We start from the raw sequence: 26471 nt of genomic DNA on the forward strand, positions 1-26471 counted from the left end.
CATTGTCAGCCACTCATTGGGGCCCCCTTTCCGCTCAGGGCTCCAGACAACTGCTTACTTTGCCTTCCCTGTTGCAGCAACCCTGGCCTTCACTGCAGTGTAGCTCCAGTCAACCTCAGCGTGACTGCAGGTCTAATTAGAGCAATAGGCCTTTTTCTTTTACAGGAATCACTAGAGATAAAGAAAATGAATGGTGGATGATGAATTCCATTTAGCTGCTTCAGTCTCAGTCATGTGTCTTACAACCTCCATCTGGGCGTAAATCTGACATTGTACCTCAATGACGCAGCTTCTGCCCTATTTTCCCCATAGACCCTTACAGAGATTTGCTGCATCACAAATATGTTTGTTGGCCTCTGAGTGTGTGTGTGTGTGCGTGTTTGTGTGTTTTGAGTAGCCAGTGTACATTTTTACGTGTGTATGTGCAGTCATGCGCATACATCCAACTGGCACTGTCTTGACTTGATCCCTGGATGATGTGAAGTTAATCTTCTTTTGTTGGTGCGTCGCGTTACTGCTGTATGAAAACTTCCGAGGACACTTAATGGGCTGAAAAAGTTTCTGGACTCTGTAGACAAGCAAACCCATTCAAAGAGTAAAATTAGGCTGTCAGTGGGGGAAAGTCAGTCTCTCGCAATTGCTGCTAAAGGACATTTTTTTAGATTTTTCTTTAAGAGATAAGACTAATCTAAAACCTTTATCTCAAACAGTGTGGTTGGCTGAGAGACACACGCTGTATAGATTATGAATAGAATTCCCCGAGGCATTTTATGAGCGACATGTTTTATTCCAGTTCTGGAAAGGAAAAATACATTGTCCACATTAAATGTAAATTTTTCTTCAAATTTACTCAATCAAACCATGTCTGTGAGGTGCTATATCTGAATTTTCAGTGTAAACTATTTGTTGTTAATATTTTGACTACTCCTAACATTGTTTTCAGTGTTTACGTCAAGATAGTACACTTCCAGACCGATAGGTGGCGCTCTGACGCTGCTGTGGATGTCATCGAGACCGCGGCGACAAGCTCTGCGCATGCGCAGTTCAAGAAATCAAGGACCTCTGGCGCGAGGCCGCTGTGAGTCCACAGGTACTGAAACACTGTTGTCTGTCGCAAACTCGCTTCACGGTGTAACGAGAGTGTTGTAGCGAGGGCTTCGCAATGTTTGAGCATCATTTCGAGAAGTTTGAGATGTGTAGTAAATGTGTTTAGCTTCCTGTTTGTAGCTAACTGCCTCTTTTCACGAACTCCGGACTCGCAGTTCGTTTTGTAGGTGTGCGCACCTGATTCAAGCACACGGGAGGAAACGTGTTCTAAAACATTGTTGGTGGTATTAGCCAGCCACCAGTGAGTAGTGTGTGAGGGACATGATATCATGAAATGATTATCACGTGCTTGTCACTGGCAAAAAAATGTGGCGGTTGTGCTGCGGTTAAGTGCAAGTGTGTGTCAAGCGTGCGCGCGCGTGTGCAGTGTGTGCGCGCGCGCGCGCGCATGTGTAGTTCAAAATGTTATAGGACTGAATGTGATTATATAAGAGACTGTAGGAGTGAAGTGAGTGTGTTTTGGGTAATTTTATTTTTGCATATGCATTTTGAGGTAATTTTGGTTGTGTAGTTAGGTGAAATTATTTTTGAATTCATATGTTATTTTCATTCGTTCATTTATCTGATTCCATTTGTCTGTGAAACAGTTCTGTATTCTTTCGACAGTCGTCGTGTGAGTTGGAGAAAAGATGTGACTTGAGTGTTGTAGCTCAGAAATAAAGGCGCTCTGGCGTGAGGAAGACGCGAGGCTATTGGTCTTCTCTCTTCTTAAACCCACCGCCACGCTTTATGTATTGGTTTACGAAATATAGACCTCCAACCGGTGAGAGCAAGGAATCATGTGACGTCTGTTGAGCGATGCCAAAAATGTCAACAGACGAGGGAGCAGATCGCCTGTGATGATGATCCCACAATGTCTGTGAACAAGTGTTGCCCTTTTTTGTGGGAAAATTGGAAAATATCGAGTACTTTGAGTCAAATGATCGTTCATCAGCGGCAGCCTTGGTTGGTCACAAAAGGAGCTTCTCTCCGTACCACGGTATAAACCCCACCCATTGTGAGATAATCGGTTGTGATTGGACTGGCACGTTTTCTGCTGGTGGGAAATCACTTCCCAATGGATGGGATCGCGACCGAGTCGGGCAGAGCGAGTGAAATGAGCTCCCAGAATTCATCTGGGTCCCAGGCTAGCTGAGAGTGGCTCAAAGGGAAACAATGCAAATGGAAGTAAAGAGCTGAATAGAAGAGTAATCATTTGCTGATGCCTTGGCACTAAAAGCAGCATTTCCAAAAATGAATATCGAATACATTTATCACTGCAGTTTGAACAAAGAGACAAACAGAACCAAACAACCAGACCACACGGTGAAATCTCAGTGAAATTCACATGAAGAGAAACAATCATGCAGACACTTGCAAGTGAGAGCGGGATTAGTAACCACGCCAGGTGACAGGCAGAGAAAAAATGAGACAACGCAAGCAGACATAACTCAATATACGATACAGAGGCAGTTACGCAATCTCACAGTGCTAACAGGCAGCCAAACGCGAATGCAGATTTACAGAAATGATGGCGACACAGACTGATACAGATGCCGTAAGACAGACGAGCAAACGAGCACGGCAGCAGATATAGAGGAGCAGTCAGACGGAGGGAAGAAGAGAGAAGCTGCACTCTTCCCTGTGGTTATGGAGAAGGCATTGCAGATTAGTTGACTCACGCACTGTGTTCTGGGGCAGCGCTTCGGGACAGAGCCAAGATAGAAACACACCGCATCATGGCCAAAAGTCAGCCTCGCCTAAAGATCACAGCAACCTAGATTCTTATCCTGATCTTTTGATAAAGAGCAAAAATGGAAAAATGTGCGAGAAAATCACTTCACTTGCACAGATGACACGGTGAATAGTAAACCAGATACCCATTCATTACACTGTAGGTTTCTTACTTCCATCGCCTTCTTGTAATTTTGATGTTATTCTGTGTTCATCTTAACTTCAAAGACAACCATTTATTCATAGTCCCACAGCAATTCAAGCTGTCATTATAGCAGGCCTAGGTTTAGTTTAATTTACTCCGAAATTGTGTCATTATATTCTGTTTGCACCAATCCTGACCAAAAAATAAACTTCTTGCTCAATGCAGGTTCAACCTCAAGTCGTCCACCAAAGCAGGGTTGTGAATTCAGTCCTCAGCTCCTCCCGACACAAAAGTGTCCCTGGGCGAGACACAGAACCCCATATTCATGACGAGTGATAATGGGTGAGTGAGAGGCAAAATTTTGGTTAAGATATGAGTGTAGCCATTAACTACGGCTCTGTGGAGAGGGCATGGACAAGAAAGAAGTACTTTAGCGAGATCTCGCAAAACTTTCAATGTGCTTCCGGGTCAGCTCAGCACGGCACGGAAACCAAACAACCGGACTTGGTTGTAATTTCTCAAAGAAGCTTCACTTATCCAAGAACCGAATAAGCTTCATGGATGAGGTGAACCGTCTTCAAGAAATTACAACCAAGTCCTGTTACTCCTGATTTGACAGCCTCTCGGAAAACTATGACAGGGATGAATGAGAATCTCCACAGACACAACGGCGAAATTAAAACAGCAAATTAAATCAGTGCTTGGCAGAAGACACGGTTGTAACATAAGTGAGAGACATCTGAACTATTCACGGTTTTGCAATATCTCGCAAAAGTACATCTTGTTTTTCTTTCTCCACGTCCTCTCCGGCGCTCCGTAATTTACCATTTTTGCTAGCGCGATGACTTTGTGAAAATTTGTGTTTTGTTCTTGGCTTTAATCTGATGCAAATTATGTCTTGCATTGTTGATAAGCACCCAGAGGCTGGACACGGGGGCAGCCAAGGAAGGAAGGAAGGAAATGCCAAATGCAGACAGGGAAGTTGGAGGAAAACTGTAATGATAAAGTGCAAACTCAAAGAGCATAGAGCAATCTGACATAAAGGAGAAATGTGGTAATGTGTAGAATACAGATGAATAAAACCCTGCTACTCTTTGTTACCTCACAAAATGGAGGGATTGAAGATAAGTTTAAAGGCACAGCTGTGCAGTAGTAAATACCAGTAAGGAGGTCAGTGATTGAGTTAGATTATTGTGAGACATTGTTTTGTTACGGCTGATTCAAAAAGGTTAGACAATGTAATTTAAAAAATACCCTGATATGTGCAGTATGAAAGCAGGAGCATAAAACTTACCATACAGTGCTTTTATCAAACGGCTCAGAGCCTGAAATCAGCCAGAGGTCACGTTATTCATTAAGTATAATCATTTTTTCCCCTTTTCATCCAGTGCTGCTGCTGCAACATGAAACCAGGGTTGTTCTTTTAATTTCAGCAGGGGGCAGCAAATCCCAAACTACCATGACTGACCAGGTGAAAAAAAATCTAAAAAAAATAATGCGTGTGTGCTTTTACATGTGTGTTTGCACACACATGCAGAATAAATATGTTTTTATGGGTGGGTGTGTAAACATACATGTACATACATTCTGGTCACGACAATATTTGTGTGCACAGGGAGCAAGTGTGTATCTAAACTAATGGTTTGCATGCTCAGGGCACCTGACATGACATCATTTAATATTACGTATATTTCAGCCGTGCATGCTTGATGCTGACAACCTTCTCTCCCCCGAAGAGCACATTACATATGCCATGCTCCGCACACGCATGTATTGAGTGTCTGTGCTTGGTATGCAGGCACAGAGCCTTGTCAAAACAGAATGAGAGACACCCGGAGATTGGATGGCCAGTGTTGGGAAATGGATGGGTGAATTGAAAAGGCAAAAAATCAGAGGCAAGAGCAGGATGGGGGGGAAAGGAAATGGAGAAGGAAGGGGCTGGATTGAGAATAATCTTTTGAGTAATAAAAGGAGGCAAAGCAGAGAAAATGGTTTCCTGCACCTGGTGAGAGAGAGAAAGTGGAGAAGCTGGACAGAAAACTCTGAGGTCAGAAAGGGTAATAATGTTCATTGTCCTTGGTATGAAATCAGTACACACTGCTCCCAACAGCAGCTGAGGAAAGATACCAGCAGCATTCGACTCCTGTTGTTTTTAGAGAAGAATATCAAATTAATATATATGAAATATATATTTTGTGAAGAATAAGTTAATTATTTAGAAAGCATAAGAAATACACTGTAAATAGCTATTAGTTGCAAACAATCAATTATTCATTTTACATGTTATGTTTGGTTGATACTGTAAGTGTGTGTGTGTGTGGGGTGGGGGGGCTATATACACAGCCGAACAGGAAAGTGGGCCACGAGAGAATTAAAATCAGACCCTGAATAATTCTGGAAAATCTGACTTGAAAGAGAAGTCACAGTTTCTGTACATCTGCCAAATAAAATAGCCCTGAAAAATATAACATATACCAGTACCAGTCTCGACAAGCAGGTCAAACTCTAGAAAACCAGCATATTACAGGAAATATTGAAATAGATAAAGAAAATATCAGTGTGGATAGCAGCTAGTGGCGAGGTTGCAGGCGACCTCACCCTCCCTTTCAAAGCACATAGTTGAACCTCTGATGTTTATAAAATTAACGTGTTAATCTTTGCGTTAATTTTCAAATATTTAATGCGTTAAATAATTTAACGCATAAAAAATTTTTGTTGAAAGAAACAGGAAGTAGTTTGAGCCTATGCTCTGTGTTGTGCGGAGGCAGAGAAATAACTTGACGTGTTAACATGTGGTTACGTAGTCAGCTCGAGGTGCAATCGTCATCTATTGCAGTGAAAACGCACAACGAGACAGATAAGAGCACAGAAAAGGCAGAAAATATGATTGAAGAGTGTTGTTGTGGTTTCCAGGTTGACACACTCACTGCCCGTCACATCACAGCTTACAGGAGATGGCACCCTGACGTGTCTAGATATTTAACCTGCTAGATATCTGGTCACGTTGGCGAGGCCTCGGTGAGTCACTTTGGCCTTGATGGTTTTGTTGGAAATCTATAGTTCACAGGAGAGAATCTTTAGACATTAGTATTTGAATTTAAATACTTCCTTTGTTCAATTTTGAATGTGCAGTCTCTGCTGTGGAATCGTTAAAGTTCTCTGACACAAATGTAATGAAATACATTTAGATGATTACACATTCTGTCATTTACCTGTCCCGTCCTTTACTTGCTCTGTAATTGACACATTCATTTCCGCTGACATTATAGAGTCAATGAAAAGCTATTACACTGCATGGTGAACCTTGACCCACATGTCAACGTTTTCTTTGTATAATGTGCAGCACACATTAGCATTGTGTGTGTGTGTGTGTGTGTGTGAGGTAAAGTGTGTTACAGGGGTAAGGGTGTCAACTGGGACCCGACTCGGCACCTTCTTTGAGTTCTCAGTTCATGGGTCAGAGGAGAAGATGCCTGAGGACACTCCAGGCATCTTTCTCTCCCTCCATCGCCCTCCCTCTCCTCTTCATTGGGCAGTAAATGAGGTGTAGACTGGGATACTCGGCAGTACCAGCATCTATCATTATCATTACCAGGATCTTTGATGCAATTGGAAAACGTATATTATCAACCAAAGGAGCAATCCAATAACAGAAATTTTCATTTTGTGTTTAAAATTTAAAAAAAAATTCTACCCCATGTTGTAAACAAATGGGGCAAAAACACTCATGAGGCCTTCTTACTTACAGTATCTATTCACTCCACAGTTTTTTGCTTCGTTGCGATGCTCACTGATGAATAGTGGTGAAATGGGCGACTGACTGCGTGATTACAGGAGGGAGGGAATTAAGGCAGGCCATTTAGGAACCTTTTTATATATTCTATGCAATTAAAAAGTTTCCATAGTCCATAAAACACTAAGTCAGATTTCTTTTGCTTGACCGTTTGTGATAAATGTGAGTAGGGGGGATTTTTTTTTGCTCTTTCATTTCTTATTTTTTAGATCGAATCAGGCAGAAATGAAGAGAACGGAAATAAATAAATAAAATAAATCACAAAAGATTGTCACAGGCATGAAATGTATTAAAGTGACCATGATTGTTTGTTCCAGGGTGTGATTATGAATTACTTCGCTTTATACTACATGCTATCATGTCCATTTGAGCTCCATTTGTATTGTACAGCGTACATGTGCACACGCATGCAGCAAGTGTATCTGCCCCAATTCATGTGCGTTTGCTTGGTCGACTCAGTGTGTGGTCTACATCCGTTGGGTTGGCCCTGTGCTGCACGGTTCTGCAGTAATGGGTTGTGGCAGCTGTGTAATTTCTGTCTATTTATCCCTGACCTTGGAAAACTCTTCCTCTGCAGTGCAGGTGTCATTTGTAAGACACATACACCCACACGCAAACAGCAATAGAGGAACAAACAAACTCAAACAAGGATTTTATGTACACAGCTACTCAATTTTATTCCCCTCACACAAACACAAATATTTAAACATTCGTAAACCAATTGGCACATGAATATCCACTATGAACCCCCACCACCCTCCATGCACACACACACACTGGGTGTTAGTAGGTCAAGTCACCATTCAGGGACCAGCCAGTGACAATGTTTCTAATTTCACTGTCAAGTAATGCTGGCTGGTTGAATGGGTAACTGATTAGGTGGAACACTGTGGTGTAAGTAGAGGCTCAATTTGATCTTGTATGCCTTGATTAATAGTGTACATGTAATATGTATACCCATTATGGACAGTAATATTAAAACTAATCTGTTAGTCATCATAGGTTCATGTGGTATCCTTGTATGTTTTAGATTTACTTCTAAACTTTTATTTGTGATCAGCTCCAAATACTGGAAAGTACCATTGACTGTGTATATTTAAAGCAGAAATACACAACTTTTGGCTTTAACTTGACATTATCAAAACTGATGGCACTGTGTAATGGCGACAGAAAAATTGACACCATCCACTCTTACATTGGTTTCCCCATAAGTCTTGCTTTCAGCCTGTTATTCTCTCCGGTGCGCGGACACAGTTTCGGAGGGAAAATGCCGACTCGATTTACGGCACAAAGGAACTGCGATTCCTCCATTGTGTAACCAAAACGAGGAAGAGAAAAGCGTTCTCCTGATATCTATGACGAAACTATAATACCACCTGGAACCACTAGGTGCACACATTTTGTGTGTTGCTCCTCTAAGACTGTTCTGTTTTTCAAGTGAGTTTAGTCAAGAGCTTTTTTCCCCCACTAGAGCGACACTATTAAGAATTCAATAATATTAGCTGTTCATCGGAGTTGATTTTATTGCGCCAACGGCTTTTCTCTCTTTCTCTTACTGTTGAAATTTACCGTCCGACTTTCCACCTTACACACTTTTCTGTCATTGATCATCGAAACAGTCAACACCTTCTTAGGCGTGACCACCATTATCACACCTCCCACTGCTTGAACTGCATTTACCGTACGTGTGTGCCACTGACACCAGGTCTGAGGCGACCGCTGACGGCAGGAGAGCATCAAACCCAACAGAGAAGTTGGTGGTCAACCTTGTCTGTATCTTAAATTATATAATTATGTCCTGTTTGACAAGCGATTGTTCCACTGCCTCGTGTCTGTGGACGTGGTGTTTGTGACCACTAAAACTAGGTCCATCACTTTTTTCACCCACTGCGACTGTGTAGATCAGAATTACAGTTAACATGCTCCCTTTTCACTAAACGCTGTTTACATCAAGATCTCCTGTTGAGTATTTTGTTGTTTCCTAGGTTTTTTGTGTAGTTTTGAACCAGAATTTTACAACCCTACCATTTATCAATAACTTCATACGTGTGACAAGTTCCCCTCTCACCATCCTTTACTGCTCTAATGTTCTTTTTATTGTGCCGCTCATGTTCCATTATCCAACCCCCAGAGGAGCATAAAGGATGTGTAACTGCATTGGACTTCAAATCCTTAGTACCAAGTGTTAATAAGGTTTTCCAGCAACACTGGTTGTACAGTATCTTTGCGCAGTCGTTAAACTCAAATCAATATATATATATATATATTTTTTATTATCCTTTCATACCACGTATGCCTTAGCTGGAAGCAAACCACTGTTTTGTGAAACCGCTAAAGCTGATCCCCTGGTGTATAACAAGAAAACACAACCACGGTCAGATCCCTGAGCAGAGTAACCAATTCCTTTGTCCATTTATTTTTATCTCCATATATTCATGAATTGAAGCCATACATTTTTAGTATAACAAGACATTATCCAATCAACTTTAAATATGTTCTACCAGATGTGTCCTTGAATTCTTTTATTCTGCCCAGAGCAAATTAGCAACTTTTAGCATGTCCATCCACATCTTTGCAACAAACCCATCTTGACAGCTAGAAGTGAAAATCAGGTATTCACTTATCAATAGTGCACACACCAACAGCAAATGCAGTTGTATTATTTATTCATTCATAACACAAATTGTTTCATGAAAAAAGAAGAAGAAGGAAATACAACATATTTAACACATAACCTACAAGGCAAACCTCCTCGCCACGAGTGCATTTCAGGTTATAACCATGTTTGGTTTTGCCATTTGAATTATGCTTCAATCAGATGACCTGGCGTGACCAAGGCCACCTTGTATGGCAACAAGAAGACAAGTTTAGCTTTGTCATTTGTTGTTGTTGCTGAGAAGCATCAGAGCTCTGGGCCCTTTGTACACAACACCAACATCAGCTGGAGGATTTGCTTGTTACGTCGCTAAGCCAATCAGCCCCGTTAGATCAGGAGGTGATGATGAGTAGAGAGAGGGAGGAGAAGTGTGTGTGCAAAGGAGAGAGAGAGAGAGAGAGAGAGAGAGAGATGCTATCTGTCCAAAAACACCTCTGGCCATTCTAAAATGAAACTCCTCATCATGGCTGTGACCTCTTGCCCCTGTTGTAAATCACAGGATAATTGAGGTTAACAGTTTAATTTGACCTTTCGAAGCGTCTGCGTGGCTTCTGCTGCAACCTTTCCTGCTGAACTGTAAAAATATACCTCTTGAATATTCTTATCTTCAGCTCCAGAAGGGTTGTAATGTGAGGCAGTGTATGAAATCCACGCCACAGCCAGAGAACATCACATGGAGGGAAGGTACAAAGCTTTAAAAAAAGGGAGTTCTCTGAACTGAGGGAGATATCAGTGGCAAGTGTCGCGATTAGAATCTTTTCCTCTGTCACCCTCACATGAAACAATGCTCAGTGTTTAGTGGTTCTCTCTTGTAGATATATACGTGTCATCCAGTGCGTCACATTTTGCGAGCTTACCCCCATTCACTTTTACCTCCGTCCATGCCGAGAGGACATTACAAACTAAATCTACATCCACCTTTTAGACTCTCTGGAGAAACAGTGGTCGGCCAGAGGAGCACTGGAACGCTCCGTAATCACAGACACCGACCCAACCTGGTCAATAATGTGTGGCACAAAGAACACGCGCGCACACATTCACATGCACGCCCTCAGGAGTCCAGGGACTTGAAAACATGCATGTCAATGCGTTTGGCTGCAGGCACAGACACCTCCCTGCGAGTCACTGTTCCCGCCACCCGGTCCCAGCGCAAAAACACCTATCGCTTAGAAAGGTCACCATGTGACGCCAGCAGCGGGGAAAAAATAAATGAAGTGGTTCCTTGGGGTGGCATCTGTCATGAGGTTTGGGAATGCGTTGTCCTTAGAGTGTGTGTGGGTTTTTTGGTTGTGATAACCACTTGATAAATTATTGTTGTAAAAAAGTAAGATACTTTATAGTGAAGAGTGTTTCTGCTTTGCAGAAATCTATGCTAAAAAGCAATCAGAAACAAAGTATATTGAAGAAAATGCAGGTTGCAAAAATCAAGTTTTTCTTTTTCTTTGATAAGTTTGATGATATAAATTGTCCCTTTAATCTTCCTGAAACGCAGAAGCACCCAAACTGATGGCTTGCAGCTGTAGTGAGGACTCGCATGCATCGCAATGTGAGTGAACCCTTTTCATGGCGACCTGCACAGCCACCTTTTACACCCACAGTTTCTCTTCTATTCTCACTCTCACGGATTTGCTCTTTCTTCCCCTCTGTTTATCTCGCTGTCCCTCTCTCTTGCTGTCTGCTGTCCTATTTTTATCTCTTTTTACCTCTATTTATACATCTTCTCTCTGAATAAAGTCTGATTAATTTGAATTATCATCATGAGACCAGATCCCTGCAGTATTTGGCAATCTGATTAGAACTGCACTGTCTGACATGTTGTAATATGTCGAGCAGTGCTATTCAACAGACCCAATGGAGGGACACTATGTGCAACATTTCCCTTTTATATAATCTAAAATACTTTTAGCACTCCACAAAAGGATGAGCTTGAGTGTGAGCCATTTTTGGAAATACGTTCCAACACCTGTCTTTGAACTCACACATTAACTACGTCAAATAAAAGGGGAAAAAATCATTGTACGAGTAATAGGACTTTTAGGTGGAGGTTGACATGAAACACTTGAAAAGACTTCACCGGTTGGAGACTGGAGCTTTCTGTCCCACCCACAGTGTCTGTGCATAATTCAACTATTATCTGAAAAACGGAGGCAAGGTGGTATGAGTGTGTTTGTGTGTGAGAGAGAGAACCGATAGCCTGCAGATGGAGTGCCTCCCACAGTTGTGTTCAGCAGATATGAAATTATTCCACATACAGTACGGCTGAAGTAGAGCATTTACTGTACATCCCCGCATTGGCATGTGGAACACTCTAAAGGACATGCACACTGTGCTATATTTTAGAAAGGTGAGAGCTGATTTTTTAACATGGCTGGCAAAATGTATGAAATATTCATGAAATAATTTTTTTTACCAGAGACGGAGATTGTAGATTAAAAGAGCAAAGCTCATTTTGCTGACTGACTGTTTAAACAAAAGATTCTGGATTTGTCAAAGGAAAGTCATGTCCAGGTGAAATATTATCAAAAGCCACTTTGAAGGTACAGATTCAAGTTTTTAACATTGAATTATTTTACACCTTCCCAGGAAATAGTTTAACTTTTCTGATGCATAAAAGAAAAGGATCAGGGCAAAGGCGCCGCCAGTCTCAGTGCAGTGAACCTTATCTGCCTGGTCAGAGGGAGCAGAGCTGGATGGCAGCTTCACTTCAGGAATATTACTTCCTCTAGAGGTTCATTTTTAAACCATTTATCTTTCTTACTTTGATACTTGGTCTCTCTTCCACCCCCCAGTTCTAACCCTCCTCTTCTCAACTCTCTGTGTCCATTTGTGATGTTCCCCTTCTTCAGTTTCCTCGCTTGTCTTCTAGTCACATGATGAATCACATGGTGCAGTTTTGCCCCATTAATGGAGCCCTGTCACATAACGACTCACCTATCGTCATCAAATCAGAATAATGAAGGTTATTAGTCATTTTGCCTCAGAAACATGCTTTACAAAAAATTCAAAATAAGGCATTTCATGTATAGTTTACCTCTTCATTCCTCATTTTCTCACTGGCTCTTGCATACATCCCCTGAGATGGAGGAGGAAGTCTATGGATCTACAAGCAATGCTATAGCACATTACCCAAATTCCCTATGCCTAATGGTGTGTCAACATGGATAGACTATTAATGTATAATGATGTGCTTTGTGATAACGAGTGGATTATTTGGTTTTATATGCCATGAGTGGCTGCACGGAAATAACACGGGGGGGGAAGAGAGGAGGCTAATTCGCCCCTAATTCGATGCCCGAAGCGGTCTTATCTGTTTTGTTCTTGTGTGTATGAAGTGCCTCTCCTCTCCTGTGAGTGCAATATGGTGAAAAGCTATTTTAGACCCCGTGGATGCAGTGCGAGCATCACATCCTTTCAGATTTCCTCAGCACACATCAGATTGTGGACAATTTATTCGTTCTGCTTAATTTTGCTGCACACCCCATGCATCAGCTAGTCACTTCTTCTGTTCCTCCTGCGCTGCTATCTGACGCAATGGATTGCATGTTCATCCATGTGTGCCTCGTTATTATAGGTATGGATTCACTCAGTTTAGATTGGCTGTAAGTGATAGTTCATTGTCTAGTACACTGACTCCTCGTGAACTCTCATCTCGTGAGGTTAATTGAAGTGGGATGTATATTCACTGCAGAGTCTTTCATGTCTCTAGTTATATATAAAGTTATGGACACTATCAAAAACAAAAATAAGGTTATTTTTGTTGAAAGTGAAGGTGTGTCACATCTGCTGTTTTCCCTGTAATTTTGACATCAGACAATTGAAATGTGAATGTTTCAGACTTCTAGGTTATTTTATTATATATATATGTTATATTTGTTCCAATTTTCAGCTCTTGGTAATTTCATATCTCAATTTCAGTTTGATTATTGGCATCATCATTTCATTCTTGATCAATTCATGATTCAAAATCATAGAACTATTTTCATTGCAGTGTGTGCCAAATTGGCCCACTAGTCCAAGTTTTAAAATTATTTGCAATGATTTTGAAACATGTTAAACTCTGGGTGTTTGATGTATTCACAAACTAGTAAAACAAATTATACATTTAAAAAAATATATTTTAGTAATCTATGAATCGATTCAGCATCAGTAAATTCATATATGATTTGATTTGGGCGATTTTGTGATGTTGCGGGCATGTACTATATTTTAGCAAGATGGAGCTGTGAAATAAAGTAAAGGCTTGCAGGAGATTAAACAATAACGGAAAAAGCATTCTGATAACATGCCATGTATCTTATCTTGGAAAATATTTCATTTATATTTACAGTAATATGCTACAATGACGTCACAAACTGCGTCAGAGTCAGTCTGTCGTAGAGACAGCTATTGCAGTAATCGCTCTCCTTGAGGCTATTCCTTATTATTGCGCATCTGCAGAGATGAAGTGGTGCACAAGGATGAAAAGATGCAAATTCTGCTGAACCCTCTACTGTGTCCTGTCTCCATAGGGAAATGGGGAAATGGCCTGCATTTATATGGTGCTTTTCTAATCTATCGGCCAATTACAGGACAATGTATGTCTCACTCTCACACATATTCATACAAACATTCACACAGTGGTGAAAAAGCAGCAGCAGTGTTTTGCTCAAGGACACTGACAAACCAGGAACCTTCCAAAAACACAGTTGCATATATCTAAATGTAGCTAATCCAAATGTGTCTTTGTCACTTATTTTTTAAATCTACACAGAATGCCCGCAAGGGAACTGAATTGTTCAACTGAAGTCATCTTCAAGTCAAGTGATATTTTATCCAAAGTAAATTTAAATAAATTGTTAATATTCATGTTTTTGAACCCATTGTTTTCACAAAGCAGCCATGCACTACAGTAACCTTTGTTTCAAAAGAGAAATCATTCCAAAGTGTGGATGTCAATCATTCAGTATTCGTTTACAATCACAGTATACATCACATGACTTAGTGAGGCAAATTGATTTTCCCATTAATTGTAAAAGACAGAGAGAGAAATATTCCCAATCTAAAATTCCAGCACAAGAAACTATCATTGATATTCATGGATATTAGCACTGAGAAATTGAGAAATCCACTGTAAACTTGGGGAACATATGAATTGATTGTGAGCTTTTACAGCGTCATGGATGCTTCACTAGAGGCTACTGATCAACAAATGAAAACAAAAAATAGTTATTATACTACACTATAGCTGTAAGCAGCATTATTTTGACCAGACTGCACTGTAATTTGATTATGTAGAATAAAATGGAACATGTAACGTTGCATATGATGTTTTTTTGTGAACTAATTAAGTTTCAAAAATGGATATTTAGGGGAACTGCACAGAAGAATTTCCAGGCAACATGTGTCATGCTGCTTATATGTAAACTTAAAAAAAATAAATATATATATATATATATATATATATTATATACTGTACAGTATGTAGGCTTTTTATATCAGTCTATTGTGAAACCATTTATCTTCATCGTGCTTGGTTGATGCAATGTAAAAATAACAATTGGATGAAATGAAATGTGTACGTGATGAGATGCAGCAAAGAACAATATCACAAATGACTGATGTCTGATTTTGGCCTCAAAAATATTACACATTGTAATGTAAACTGTTTTGTACTATACACTATCTAAATAGTGCACAAGAAACAATGTCCTGACAATAACTTTTAATTTTTAATGACACGATAGTGGAATAAAGCTAAGAGCTTGCTGTCAGCATTACTCATCGGCTCTAAAGAAACATGATTCTAAATGTCAATCCTCATGTGTGAAACTTTTTTTTTGTCAGTATATACAGTTGTCCAGTGTGGTTATTAGCTGGGGCCACTGTCCTCTTCTTACCCTTTCTAAATGGCAGTGTGACGAGAGCTGTAACTCCAGGACTAATGAGTCAGCATCACGCATCAACTGTGTTCATTTGAGGTCTTCATCTTACCCTCCTCTCTCTCTCTCCTTTCGTCGTTTTTTTCTTAATTTATCATTATGATTAATCATTACAATCTGCTCTCCTCCTCCTCCTCCCTGTGCTATGAGTAAAGCATGCCAGTCAAAGCCTAGTAGGCAACTGTCACTGTTCATGGTAACCTCTCAGTGATGTAGACATGCAATGGTTAAGCCCGCAGCAGTGCCTATTAATTGTCAGATGCCTGTTCCCCCTACAACCCATCCTCCTGTACTCTGTTTCCTTCCACTATCTTTGTTCCTGTAACTCGCTATGAATCAATTTTGTCTCACGTTGTCTCTTATGTCCAGTTTATGTTGTTCTTCATTTTTTTTTCTATTCTCTCTTCACAGACCAACTGCACATTATTTTCCTCCCAAGTTCCTTTTTGCATATGCTGCTTTCAGAGCCACTGAATTGCCTTTTGGCAATTTTTTCTGACTCTCCTTAATTTTTCTTTTGCAACCCTCTCTTTTCATCTCTCCATATCACTATGCTTTTTCTCTCCTTGACCAACCATTGCTGTGGACCAAAGGAAGTGAATATGAGTAGCTAGCTTCAACATAGGAGATACATTTATTTTTGTATCAAGATATCCTCCTACAAATTCACATATTTATACTTTTGGGATCTGCTGCTTAGGGCCTGTTCTTGTGCTGCCACGATCAGAGCCTCAGTGCTATCCATCATGCAGGCCCTTTCCTAACCAATGATAGGATTTCTTGATGTCAGCCACTTCCTCTATCTGTCAATGATACATCCCTTGGAGGGACTTGGTCTTCCACAATATTTTCGCATCCTCCTCATCATCCTCTGTCTTCTGCAGCCTGAGGCACTCTCTTATCAGTTCATCCCATGGGGGCCATCTTCCTGATGTGTTTTTACCCTCTGGAGGTATTTGATTGGGGCTTATCTCCCAGCATCCTAATTGTTGCTCCCACTGACCTGTAGGATACCCATGTACTTGTAGTTGTCCTGTATGTTTGTTATCCGGCCTACTGGTTATTCCACCCCATCTCTTTCCCACCATGCAACCAGTCCAAACGACATCCCCCGATGTCCTTACTGTAGATCCTGATGTGGTGCATCAGTGAGAGGACGTCTTGTTCAATCCTGGCGAACAGCTTGATGTCATCCATGAATAGCAGGTGGCTGATAGTCACTCCACTTCTGAATCTGTATCCATACCCACTCTTTTGGATGATCTGGCTGAAGAATTTCAGCAGCCACACTCGACAGTGGCTCGTGTGATGGCCTTGAACACTTACAGTGTTATTTTCCACAACTACATTGAGTTCTTGTTGAAGGTTATCAGTGCACTGTCTGCCTTGTATAGCACTCTATTATCCATGTGTGGGGCATTGAGTCGTAGGCTACCTCCAATCTAATCTTTTCAACCTTGTGGCCAGTGGCTTTCTTGGCTTTTTCTCCAAAGGGGACACTCTAAAGTGCATGTGATCCTATACCCAAGTATCTCCAGGATTACTGTTGTAGTGGCTTATTGGTTTCCATGAGGGTGGTAGTGATGAAACTGAGTAACATATTAACATCTGCAAGTATCTCTTCCAGTGAGTCTGTGATCATGTCTAGCACTTTTGCAATCTATTTGAAAAGTTACTCGATTAGTTTTGAATTAAATGAAAGGGCTCAGTGTTGTTATATGTCACAATATATTACACTATCTGGCTGCACCCCTTCATACGCCTGTAGATACTTCAGGCAAGGTTAGCTCAGCCCCTGTGTGTGTTCTGCTTCAGCTGGTGGCTCAGCCACAAAACACCCGCTGGAACCTTTTCACTTGTCATTGTCAGTGTACATCACAAGTTAGCCAGACAGACAAACAATCCTGAGAGCCATGTCATAGCACATCTGCTCCTCATACTAAATGTCTCTTTAGAGGCTCTGAGATTACGAAACGCCTGTCTTTTTGTCAAGATAACCAAAAGAAACTGAAACAGAAGGGAACAGATTTCTCTGGGAATGACACAGATCTTGCACTTGGCTGGAACCAGATGAAAAATGCATGCTAAAACCTAAGAAAACTGTACAAGAATCAGTGGGATAAAATAAAAATAATCATACAACAACATCACCATATAATCAAAAAGTGTTACTTCTTATAATCGAGAGAGAAATAGATCCAATTTCATTACTTATTCCTTAACATGGTTGATTCTGTTCCCCCAGTTATTATGCAAATTCAGTTTCCTCATACATATTCTGCTAGAATGTCTTGTGACTAGAATACATCCATATCCTGAAGAATGAATCACTGCATAGGGCAGAAAGACGATGTTCAAAGTAACAATTTGTCACACTGATTATCATTTATCTTTCTGTGATCTGTCTTTGCCATTAAGCTGTAATACACAACCATCCTTGATCATGGACTCAGTCGTTAAATCACTGATAAGATTATAACCTACCTAAACTCCAAGTGTGAGAGTGTTTGATCTCTTTTCAACCATTATTTCTTCTCACTGTTTCTTTGTTAGGACAAAGAAAGATTGAGCTATTTTACCACTTTGTTCACAAAAAACACTGCAAAAAATATAAATGCCAATTGCATTATTTAAAAAAATACTACTACTGACTTGAAAAACGAAAGTGCTATGTACAAATATGTACATATAAATATAGAGTCAATGGTCAATTGTTCTCTTTTAAACAACAACGATAATGAGTTTCCCAACCTTTGTTGTTGTGTCTTACCCTATTTTTTTTTTTTTTTTTTACTTCTATTTAGAGCTGATATGGATGTTTGTATGTATGTATTTTAGCTTCACTTCCCTTTATTACTATCCCAAAATAAATTTGGATTGCAGGCAGGAATTAACACAGGTCAGGGAATTATTTAGCCTTTCTCATAATAAGATACTCAGCAGTTAGCATTGTCATTATGAATAAATTGGTGTTTTAAAACTAACATATAATTTGATTTGTGCCACCTTTTGGTTGGGCCATTAAGTCAATATCTCCTCACGACTACTAATATGATCCGAGGACATATTCATTCATGTAATGAACACTAATGATAATTTTATAACATGTTTTTGCAAATGCTTGATCTTCATAACAGTAATACTGTAATGACGGTGCAAATAATTAAGTCAGACATAACGTACCAGGCTGCACTGTGTTCCTCATTGCAAAGTGCAAAGGCAGAGCCTTTACGACAAAAGAGGAGCAATATCATTTTGTTGCACCACCACAAAGTTTTAAGTGTCTTTGTCTCTTCATCACTTGTTCAGAGTTTGGGGTCGATTGATCTGTTGATGGATGGTGGGGATTGTGTGTTTCTGCCTTCATAGATATGCTAGCATAGTCATCAGTCATGCATCTGTCTAGTGTCTAAACACTCAACACAATTTTCACACATGCTGACAGAGACAAGGACAGTGATTTCATCATGCAAAGCTGTGTTGACCACTACAATTCCCTGTCCTAAATGCAAAGGTGGAAATCTGTGCATCTGTCCTTTAATGTATGTCTATCCAAAGAATAATCTTTCTTTTCATTAGAAAAAATGTATTCAAACAGACATACCAAAGCTAACACTGCAGTGCTACATGGCAGTTGTTTTCCAACAAGATCAGAATATGATGTCAGAGTAATCCAGGGGCCCTTTCAATAGTTCATTGAAGACTGGTGGATACGTAATCAGCATTTGTGGTCCTCCACAATGAAACTTTAATATTAAAAGCACTCAGCAATCCTCCACCTATATGCTGTTTCAACAATTCCGGGATCCAGATTTGGATCCCAAAATGTATCACCTGTTCCTGTGCCTGAGACCTATCTTTGAAAAAATAACCTCCTTGGCAGGGGTAAAAAATATAAAATGCACTGATTTACATATGGAGCAGAAACCTCACCAGAACAAGCAATTAGAAACAGTCAGACTAAATGGAAAATACTAGATTTATACTCACCTTCCCCTTTCCACAATTATTTGCACGCAACACATTAAAAAACACCCGATGGCTTTAGCCAACACAGAACACAGAATTCTGCTGCTGGCTGTGCATGCAGTGTCCTTCACGTTACATTTTCTTCAGCACTGATGAACAACTTTGTGCATGACTCTCTTTGAGTGCTTTGCTGATTTATGAAAGTGTTTGTCTGCAGAGTGGGGTTAAAGTGTACCACTTTCTGACAGCTACATGTTAGTTGTAATCCGTGTGTGTTAGAGGAAGCAGGCTCCTGGCTTTGTAGAGAAAAAAAAGCTCTGCTTTGATCGACAGAAGAAGAACACCAACAACAGTTTGTGTGTGTGTTGTGGTTCACAGCTGTCCACAGCGCCTGCTTTGTTGCTGCTGATCGAACGGTTAACTTACTTAACTTTTACAATACGTGCACTTACTAATACTATTTTAATGATAATTATATGAAGTGTGTCTAGTGTTTGGCATATTTTGCCAGCAAATCACAGACATTTCAGTTAAGTTATCAATGCTGTGGTTATGGGCGCTTCTAGTATTTTAATCTGTGCTGTTTCTGGCTCCGTAGTACGGAAGGGGATTAGGTAATCCAAACAATAACTGAAGCATGTATTGAATCCCAGCATGGACATTCATACTCTTTATCAGTTCAGTTACACTCAATCTCAACTACCCAACGCCATTGTCTTTAGTCAACATACTAAACATTTGCCAACCATCACTTTTACAATTTGTGCAGTTTATCTTACAATTATTCATCACCTTTTTACACAACTCATCTGTATGTTCTGTCCCCCTGTCTGTGTGTGTGCATCACAATGGTGTTGCACTGTCTCACTAATCATTTAACCCACATCGCAGGTAGTGCATCCATAACTCGGCAACACACGCTGGCTTGGTGACGTTTTGTTTATTGTAAATATTAAGGCAGACTTGGTTTACAGTATCCTTGGTTACTGTTACATGACATACACTGGCTCTTACTGTTTTTCCAGGTCTAATAGGAAACCCTGGTTAGCCTGAGGTGGAGCTGTCCACTTCACTGTAGTGCTGAAAGTTATGCATTACATTACATTCATTTGCACCATAAGGACTTGTTTTCTTTCTGTTCATTAATACATAATCAAGGGTACAACTTGCTTAATTCATAGCGATGTATTTGTGTTTCTAGATATGAATTCTGTACAATCAATAATTAAGAGATCTAATTTTAGAAGTAGCTGATGTCAGTGAATGTGAATGCCTCATTTGGTTTTAAAAACTGGATTACACTTCAATTGGTGGCACATCAATTTTTGATAATTGAAAAGAAGGTGACAGGATGCTATCATCATTTAAGTATACTTAGCATGTAGCTAGTATAGGCAGCATAAAGTTTTGTCACGGTTACTCAAAAAAACTTAAGGAAATCTTTTAGTTTCCCTCTTCCCCCCTTCCGGTGGTCTATAAGAAAACAATATTTTTCTCTGTGAATTATTTCTAAGAACTGAAATTCTTCACACCGATTGAAGAATATGTGACAAATTCTACAAATGAATTTAACTTAAAAACCCAACGTTACTTGAGACCAAGAAGTTATAAATCCGTCAGTGATGTAGGAGGCTTTGCTCAGTCTTAATTTTCTATTATTTCCTTGAGTGGGTGTCCATTATGAGGGCAATGACTGGTGGATTGGCACCAATCATCCATGTGGCAATCCATTCATTCATCACCATAGAAACAGCCTGGGTGAATAGGGGATAAGTAGGGGAGCATGGAGAGATTGCTGACACCTGCTCTCCCCACACACACACACACACGCACACACACACACACACACACACATTCTTTAAAGCAACAAGAAATGTCCGCATGTTTTATTTGATTTTCGTAATTCTCAAGGTGAGTATTTGTTCCTTTTCTGTTCTTTGCACTTCATTAACCCAAAACTGTCTGATTTCACATTTTCAGACTATACAGCAAAAGATTCAACAAGACTCTTCTCCAAATGTTTATGATGTAATATCTTGAGGAGAAATTCCTCAGTGTCCTACAGACATGTCCAACCTGGCCACAGCTCCTCGACTGATGGTAAATGGTTTTTGTTATTGTTTTTCTTTTCTAACCGTCCTTATCGAGAAATTTGTAGTGAACCAAACAACTGAGCTGCATATTTTTCTTTTCCCCACCACATCGCTCTTTCTTATTCTTCTTGTTCCCACAGATGCAGCCTATGAAAGATGAAAACTCCTGGTTTCATCATGACAGAGTGAAATCATAAGAGTGAGGTACAGAGGAAGTGAACAGAATGTGTGTAAGAAGAGGAGAAGACCGGTGCAGCATTGATGAAGCTGCATGTCTGACACACTGTTGCCTCTCTGTTAAATGATAAATATTTCAGGACGCCCTGGTAAGTGAACCAGTACAGGTAAGCTCATGCACAAGCAGGAGTAGTAGGCTGAAAGTGGAAGCACAAGCAAACAAACACTCCAACACACGGTGGATCAGTTTGTGATGTGATCCACCAGGGGACATGGGAAATGTATTCAGCTAATGATATCAAGGGAGCAGCAACATTTGCATTGCAAAATATCACAGAAAAATGTTCAAACTCACTGTCACCTTGGTATACACGTCACCTTTTAAAGCGTCTAATGGAGCAATGCTACAGGAAAAGCTCAATTCACCCCCCTGAGTTCACCCCAGAGGAGTTAGTGGTGTGTAGAAGGTGTGTGATTGGTTCATTACACGGCCAATTATGCCGAACTAACCTACACCAGACATGTGAGCAGCAAACCCGTGGTCCTGCAAGGATAACAAGACGAGAACTACACTGCACAGGACTTACATGAAGACAAGAAGGTTATCTTTGGGTTTTTTTCATATTTTTTCATAAATGTGCTTCCTGAGACGCCATTTTTAAAAGAGTTAAATATCCAGTAAGAATTCACCCTTTACATAATCACATGCATCCAGGGATTCATAAGCAAGCAGACTCATTTAATTCATTATGTGTTATCTCAAACCTGTTCACATGAAAAACTTACTTTGTTGTTTTGCACCAGAATGTCAAACATCTTAATGTAAAAATGTCCAGATGCCATTTTGGTGGATGCTTTGATTCAAGTGATTTCTTGCTCCATGTGAAAATGTAAATTAAAAGGACACACATCAGAGAGAGAGACATGGGTTAGAAACACTGATTGCAACAAACAGAGTGGGAGGGGTGGTCACAGTTTGGCACCTGCCAGAGATGCTAACACGCAGAACTCTGGAGGTCCAGTATATAAACAATCTGAGTTAAACAGGATTAGATTATCACGAGCAACATATTCCAACTGTATATGAAAAAGCCTCATCTTGGGAACAATTAAAAGTCTGTCCTTGAAATATATATATATATAACGCAAAGACTTGGATGAAGAAAAAGGTTACAAAATGCAAGACAATAAAAAGTCCCATTTCTCTTTACTGCACATTTTCTGCGGTCAAATATGAAAACAGAAAAAGGTGGGTCTGAGATAGAGTATATCACACTGCTGAATTCCATATTGTTTATCTCGTTTACACTAACAGTTGTACAATATACTGTGGCATTAGTTTTTGGATATTTTAAAATAGTTCTTAAAGAAATAATGTTATAAAATCAAATTAAAAACTTTCTCTTCTAATTAGCATCTTGCTTTTAATGACCGGCAGACTGCCGATCGTATACTGTACGCTGCCACTGATTTTGGAAATCGTGAGACCATGAACGTCTACAGGCTTTAAGCTGCAAAACAACATAAAGCATTTGATGGAGCAAACCAAATTCAAATTAACCTCTGGAAACCTCATCTGAGGATTCATTATCGGCATTCTATAAAACTTAACGAGGCCTGTTTCAGCAGCTGCTGCGGCTGGAGGAGCGCACCGGCTCTGAGACTCGGAGGCAGCCGCCTCCGCCTCCTCTGCTTCTCTGTTTTCAGCCCTCTCCCTCTATCTATCTGGCTCCTCTGCCCCAGAAGTCGAGCCTTTGCATCAGCTCTTCAGAGGAGGGTGTTGGTGAATTCTTGGCCCTCAGTTCACTCGGATCTCCGCCTTTTTTTCCGCTCAGTCCGGATGCTCACGGCTGCATCCTTCGCCTCAGAGAACTTCAGCCCATCGATGTGCCGCTCATCTTCCAAAGAGGCAGGCAGTTAATGCTTTATTTAAGTCCAAGGCCCTTCTCCAACTCAGTGACCCTCTACCCGCAACTACAGCTTGCCTGAACACATTTTCTTTATATTAATTATTGATCAAAGGGATATTCCCTAAATCCCAGCCACCAGGTTGTGCCTGACCTTTCTTAAGTGACCTTGACCTTGACCCTTTCCCCCACAGAGGTCCAGCTGGATTTGGTCAAAAGACCAACCAAGCAAACAGCTTACTGCTCTGTTGCCTAGCAACAAATCTGTGAATATAACGTTTATCACAGCGGGGATTTGCATTTAAAATGTTGCGTGAATTGAACTAATTTACTTTTCTCCACTCGGTTGCTTCTGAAAATGTTGCCCACTCATTTTTTCCCCATTAAACCCATAAACCTTTTCACATTTGACCCAGTAATGACATAATTCAATATTTCTGATGACTATCTCAAATTACAATTAAACGTCACTGTAACCCTCCAAACTGCAAAGGAAACAAAATGGCAAAAGCAATATCACAACCTCCACTCTTTCTTCTCGCTCTTCCTTCCTCCCGCTCTGTGGCGGCGGCATCAGCGGCCATGTGACGAGGATGCAGATTCTCTCAAAGCCATTAAGTCTAAATATCAGTCCTGACTTTCGGATCACATTCTATCTGCCTCGATTACACTGACTACGGGTAACAACCTATAAGAACAGTTTTGTAGAGATGAAAACTACAAAAAGACGTCCATAGAAATGTAGGTTGATATGATAAACGAGTATCCCATAAAACTCCACCCTTGTTCAAGTATGTGACAGATGACTATTACTATTATAATACTAATACAATACCATAGTGTCCAACATCCTGGTTATGGCTCCGTCCACCGAGGCCTCTCTCAGTCCAGCGAGCTTGTCCCAACTATGATTTATAATTCTCTAGGAAACAACAGATTGATGTGAAACATTAATACAGTTGTACAAGCAATAAAACTGTCCTTCATCATAAATTATAGCATAACCACAGGCCAAAAGTGTATTGATATTCCTATAATACAATCCACTAACCCCCTGGACAAAAGGAATAGTATTTTTGTTTTGATTTACAACGGCAGGTCAACAATTCCTCTGGTGTTCTCAGACAAAACTAATAGAAATCAATATTTTGACATTTAACTGTATTTTCTTTGAGATATATATATTATATATATATTATATATTCATATTCAGTGTTATCCATTTATTTTTTCATTTCAAATAAGCACATGGAATTAAATCATGTGGAAAAAGATGACTCGCAGTAGAATGACTGAGTTTTGTGTTGACTCATATTTATCGTCTGATGTGTTTTTGTTTATCCTTTGCCAGTTTGGTGGTTTTGTGAAAGCTTCCCAGATTAAAAAGGGCTCTTTCTCATCCTTTGCACGTATACTTTTAGCTTCTACCTTCAGGGCATAACAAGCAAGTGCCACAAGAAATGTGTACAGCATGTCATATTTTATATTTGTTCTCATTTATAAACTAATGCTTACTTTTCTTTTTTGTTTTCACTGTCATTCCTGGTATTGCATTGTTTTACGCCATTATCTTTTTCACCCTGACAAAGAAGTTCCTAACTTAATAATTAACTTTCATTAACTTTAATCATGTAATTCTCTTATACATATATACAAGGCGATTAATTTCAAACTGTACAATGAAATTAAATATTGATCTCATAAATAAGTGTAATAATAATCAGCCCTGAAATTTAAATATGTACATTATTCATGACTTTTTAACCATGATGTAGTTGTGGGCTTATGAATCATGACTAAGTTTTTTGTACAATCAAATACAGTGCCTTCATCAAAATGTTTGCACATCAGCTCTGGTAGCCCTGACATCTTTCACTTCTGACACACAATCCAGACATTTTGTATAATATCCAATTTGTACATTTATTTGAAAAATTGTAGCACAGTGTGACAATAAAATTTGAATTTTCAGCTCTCGAGCGACGAGAGGAGCTGCTTCATAGTGTTAAATCACCTCTCCCACTCTTGAGCAAAAGGTCAAACGTGGGCACATTTAAAAATGCCATATCTCAGTAATTTCTCAAAATTATCTAGACATGTGACATGTTTACATCTCTGCTCTCTGTAAAGACATTTAGCAGTGTAGAAGTATATTTTTGAGTTGAGGTATCTTGTTTGTGTACCTCAGTGGTGCTCTCTGTCATCACTAGTTCTGTCTCACAGCGCTCCAGCGTTTTCAGGCCTACATACATTATCACCATGGCAACCCCCCCTGGAGCTGGCCACACACAGTTGATGGACATTTAGTCATTACACAGCTTCTGCGGTCCTGCACCCCATTTACACCCGCCGTTAAAATGCATGATGGGCGAATGAATTGCAATCAGATGGAGCACGACCACATGAAAGTACAGGTGTAAAGACGCATTGAGGACGGATTGTGATCCAATCGGGCCGAACCGTCTCGGAGGTGGTGGGCGGGACGCACTGTTAAGTAGCCGAATACAAGTGTAAAGAGTAAGACCACATCACGGATGGCAGCCATCTTCTTCTCTCCTTTTTATTGTTTGTTGTTTTTTGGGGGGATGTGAAAATGTAATACGGGCAGAACAGATTAGATTTTAATCGGATCTCAGCATGGACAGGTGTGAATTTAATCTGGTTGAAATCACATCTAGATACGATCTGGTTATAAGAAACACATTTTAATGCCAGTTTATCTTGTGCACAAGCCCCACAATCCCACTATGATGTCCTCAGAAATTGCATTTTGTAGTTATTAATTATTACTTAAGTAGAAACACACCGGATGACAGATGTCTTTGGAGTTACTTGTGTTGCATGTTTAGTAACACAGTATTTACTCTAATGTCACACCAAGCGCAGAGTAAAGAGTAACTCTAGATGACAGTACACAAAATGTGCAGTAATAATCTTCTAATACTTTTTCTATATGAGGATTTGTATTTAAATATTTTACTTGATGTAAATAA

The 26471-nt window shown here is 40.0% G+C and overlaps 2 long non-coding RNA genes across 2 annotated transcripts; both read left to right on the top strand.

Annotated features, from left to right (window-relative positions):
* Positions 1 to 1053: 1053 nt before the first annotated feature.
* Positions 1054 to 5185, top strand: LOC118309533. The gene is made up of 3 exons (XR_004793504.2): positions 1054 to 1090; positions 3191 to 3307; positions 3880 to 5185. It is a non-coding gene; the product is annotated as an uncharacterized LOC118309533 (long non-coding RNA).
* A 5720-nt stretch (positions 5186 to 10905) lies between these two features.
* LOC124850066 lies at positions 10906 to 24998 on the top strand. The gene is made up of 3 exons (XR_007030864.1): positions 10906 to 10960; positions 21282 to 21401; positions 21535 to 24998. It is a non-coding gene; the product is annotated as an uncharacterized LOC124850066 (long non-coding RNA).
* The last annotated feature ends 1473 nt before the right edge of the window (positions 24999 to 26471 follow it).

This window comes from Scophthalmus maximus, chromosome 6, assembly GCF_022379125.1.
Source record: "Scophthalmus maximus strain ysfricsl-2021 chromosome 6, ASM2237912v1, whole genome shotgun sequence".
In the NCBI taxonomy this organism is placed as follows: Eukaryota; Metazoa; Chordata; class Actinopteri; order Pleuronectiformes; family Scophthalmidae; genus Scophthalmus; species Scophthalmus maximus.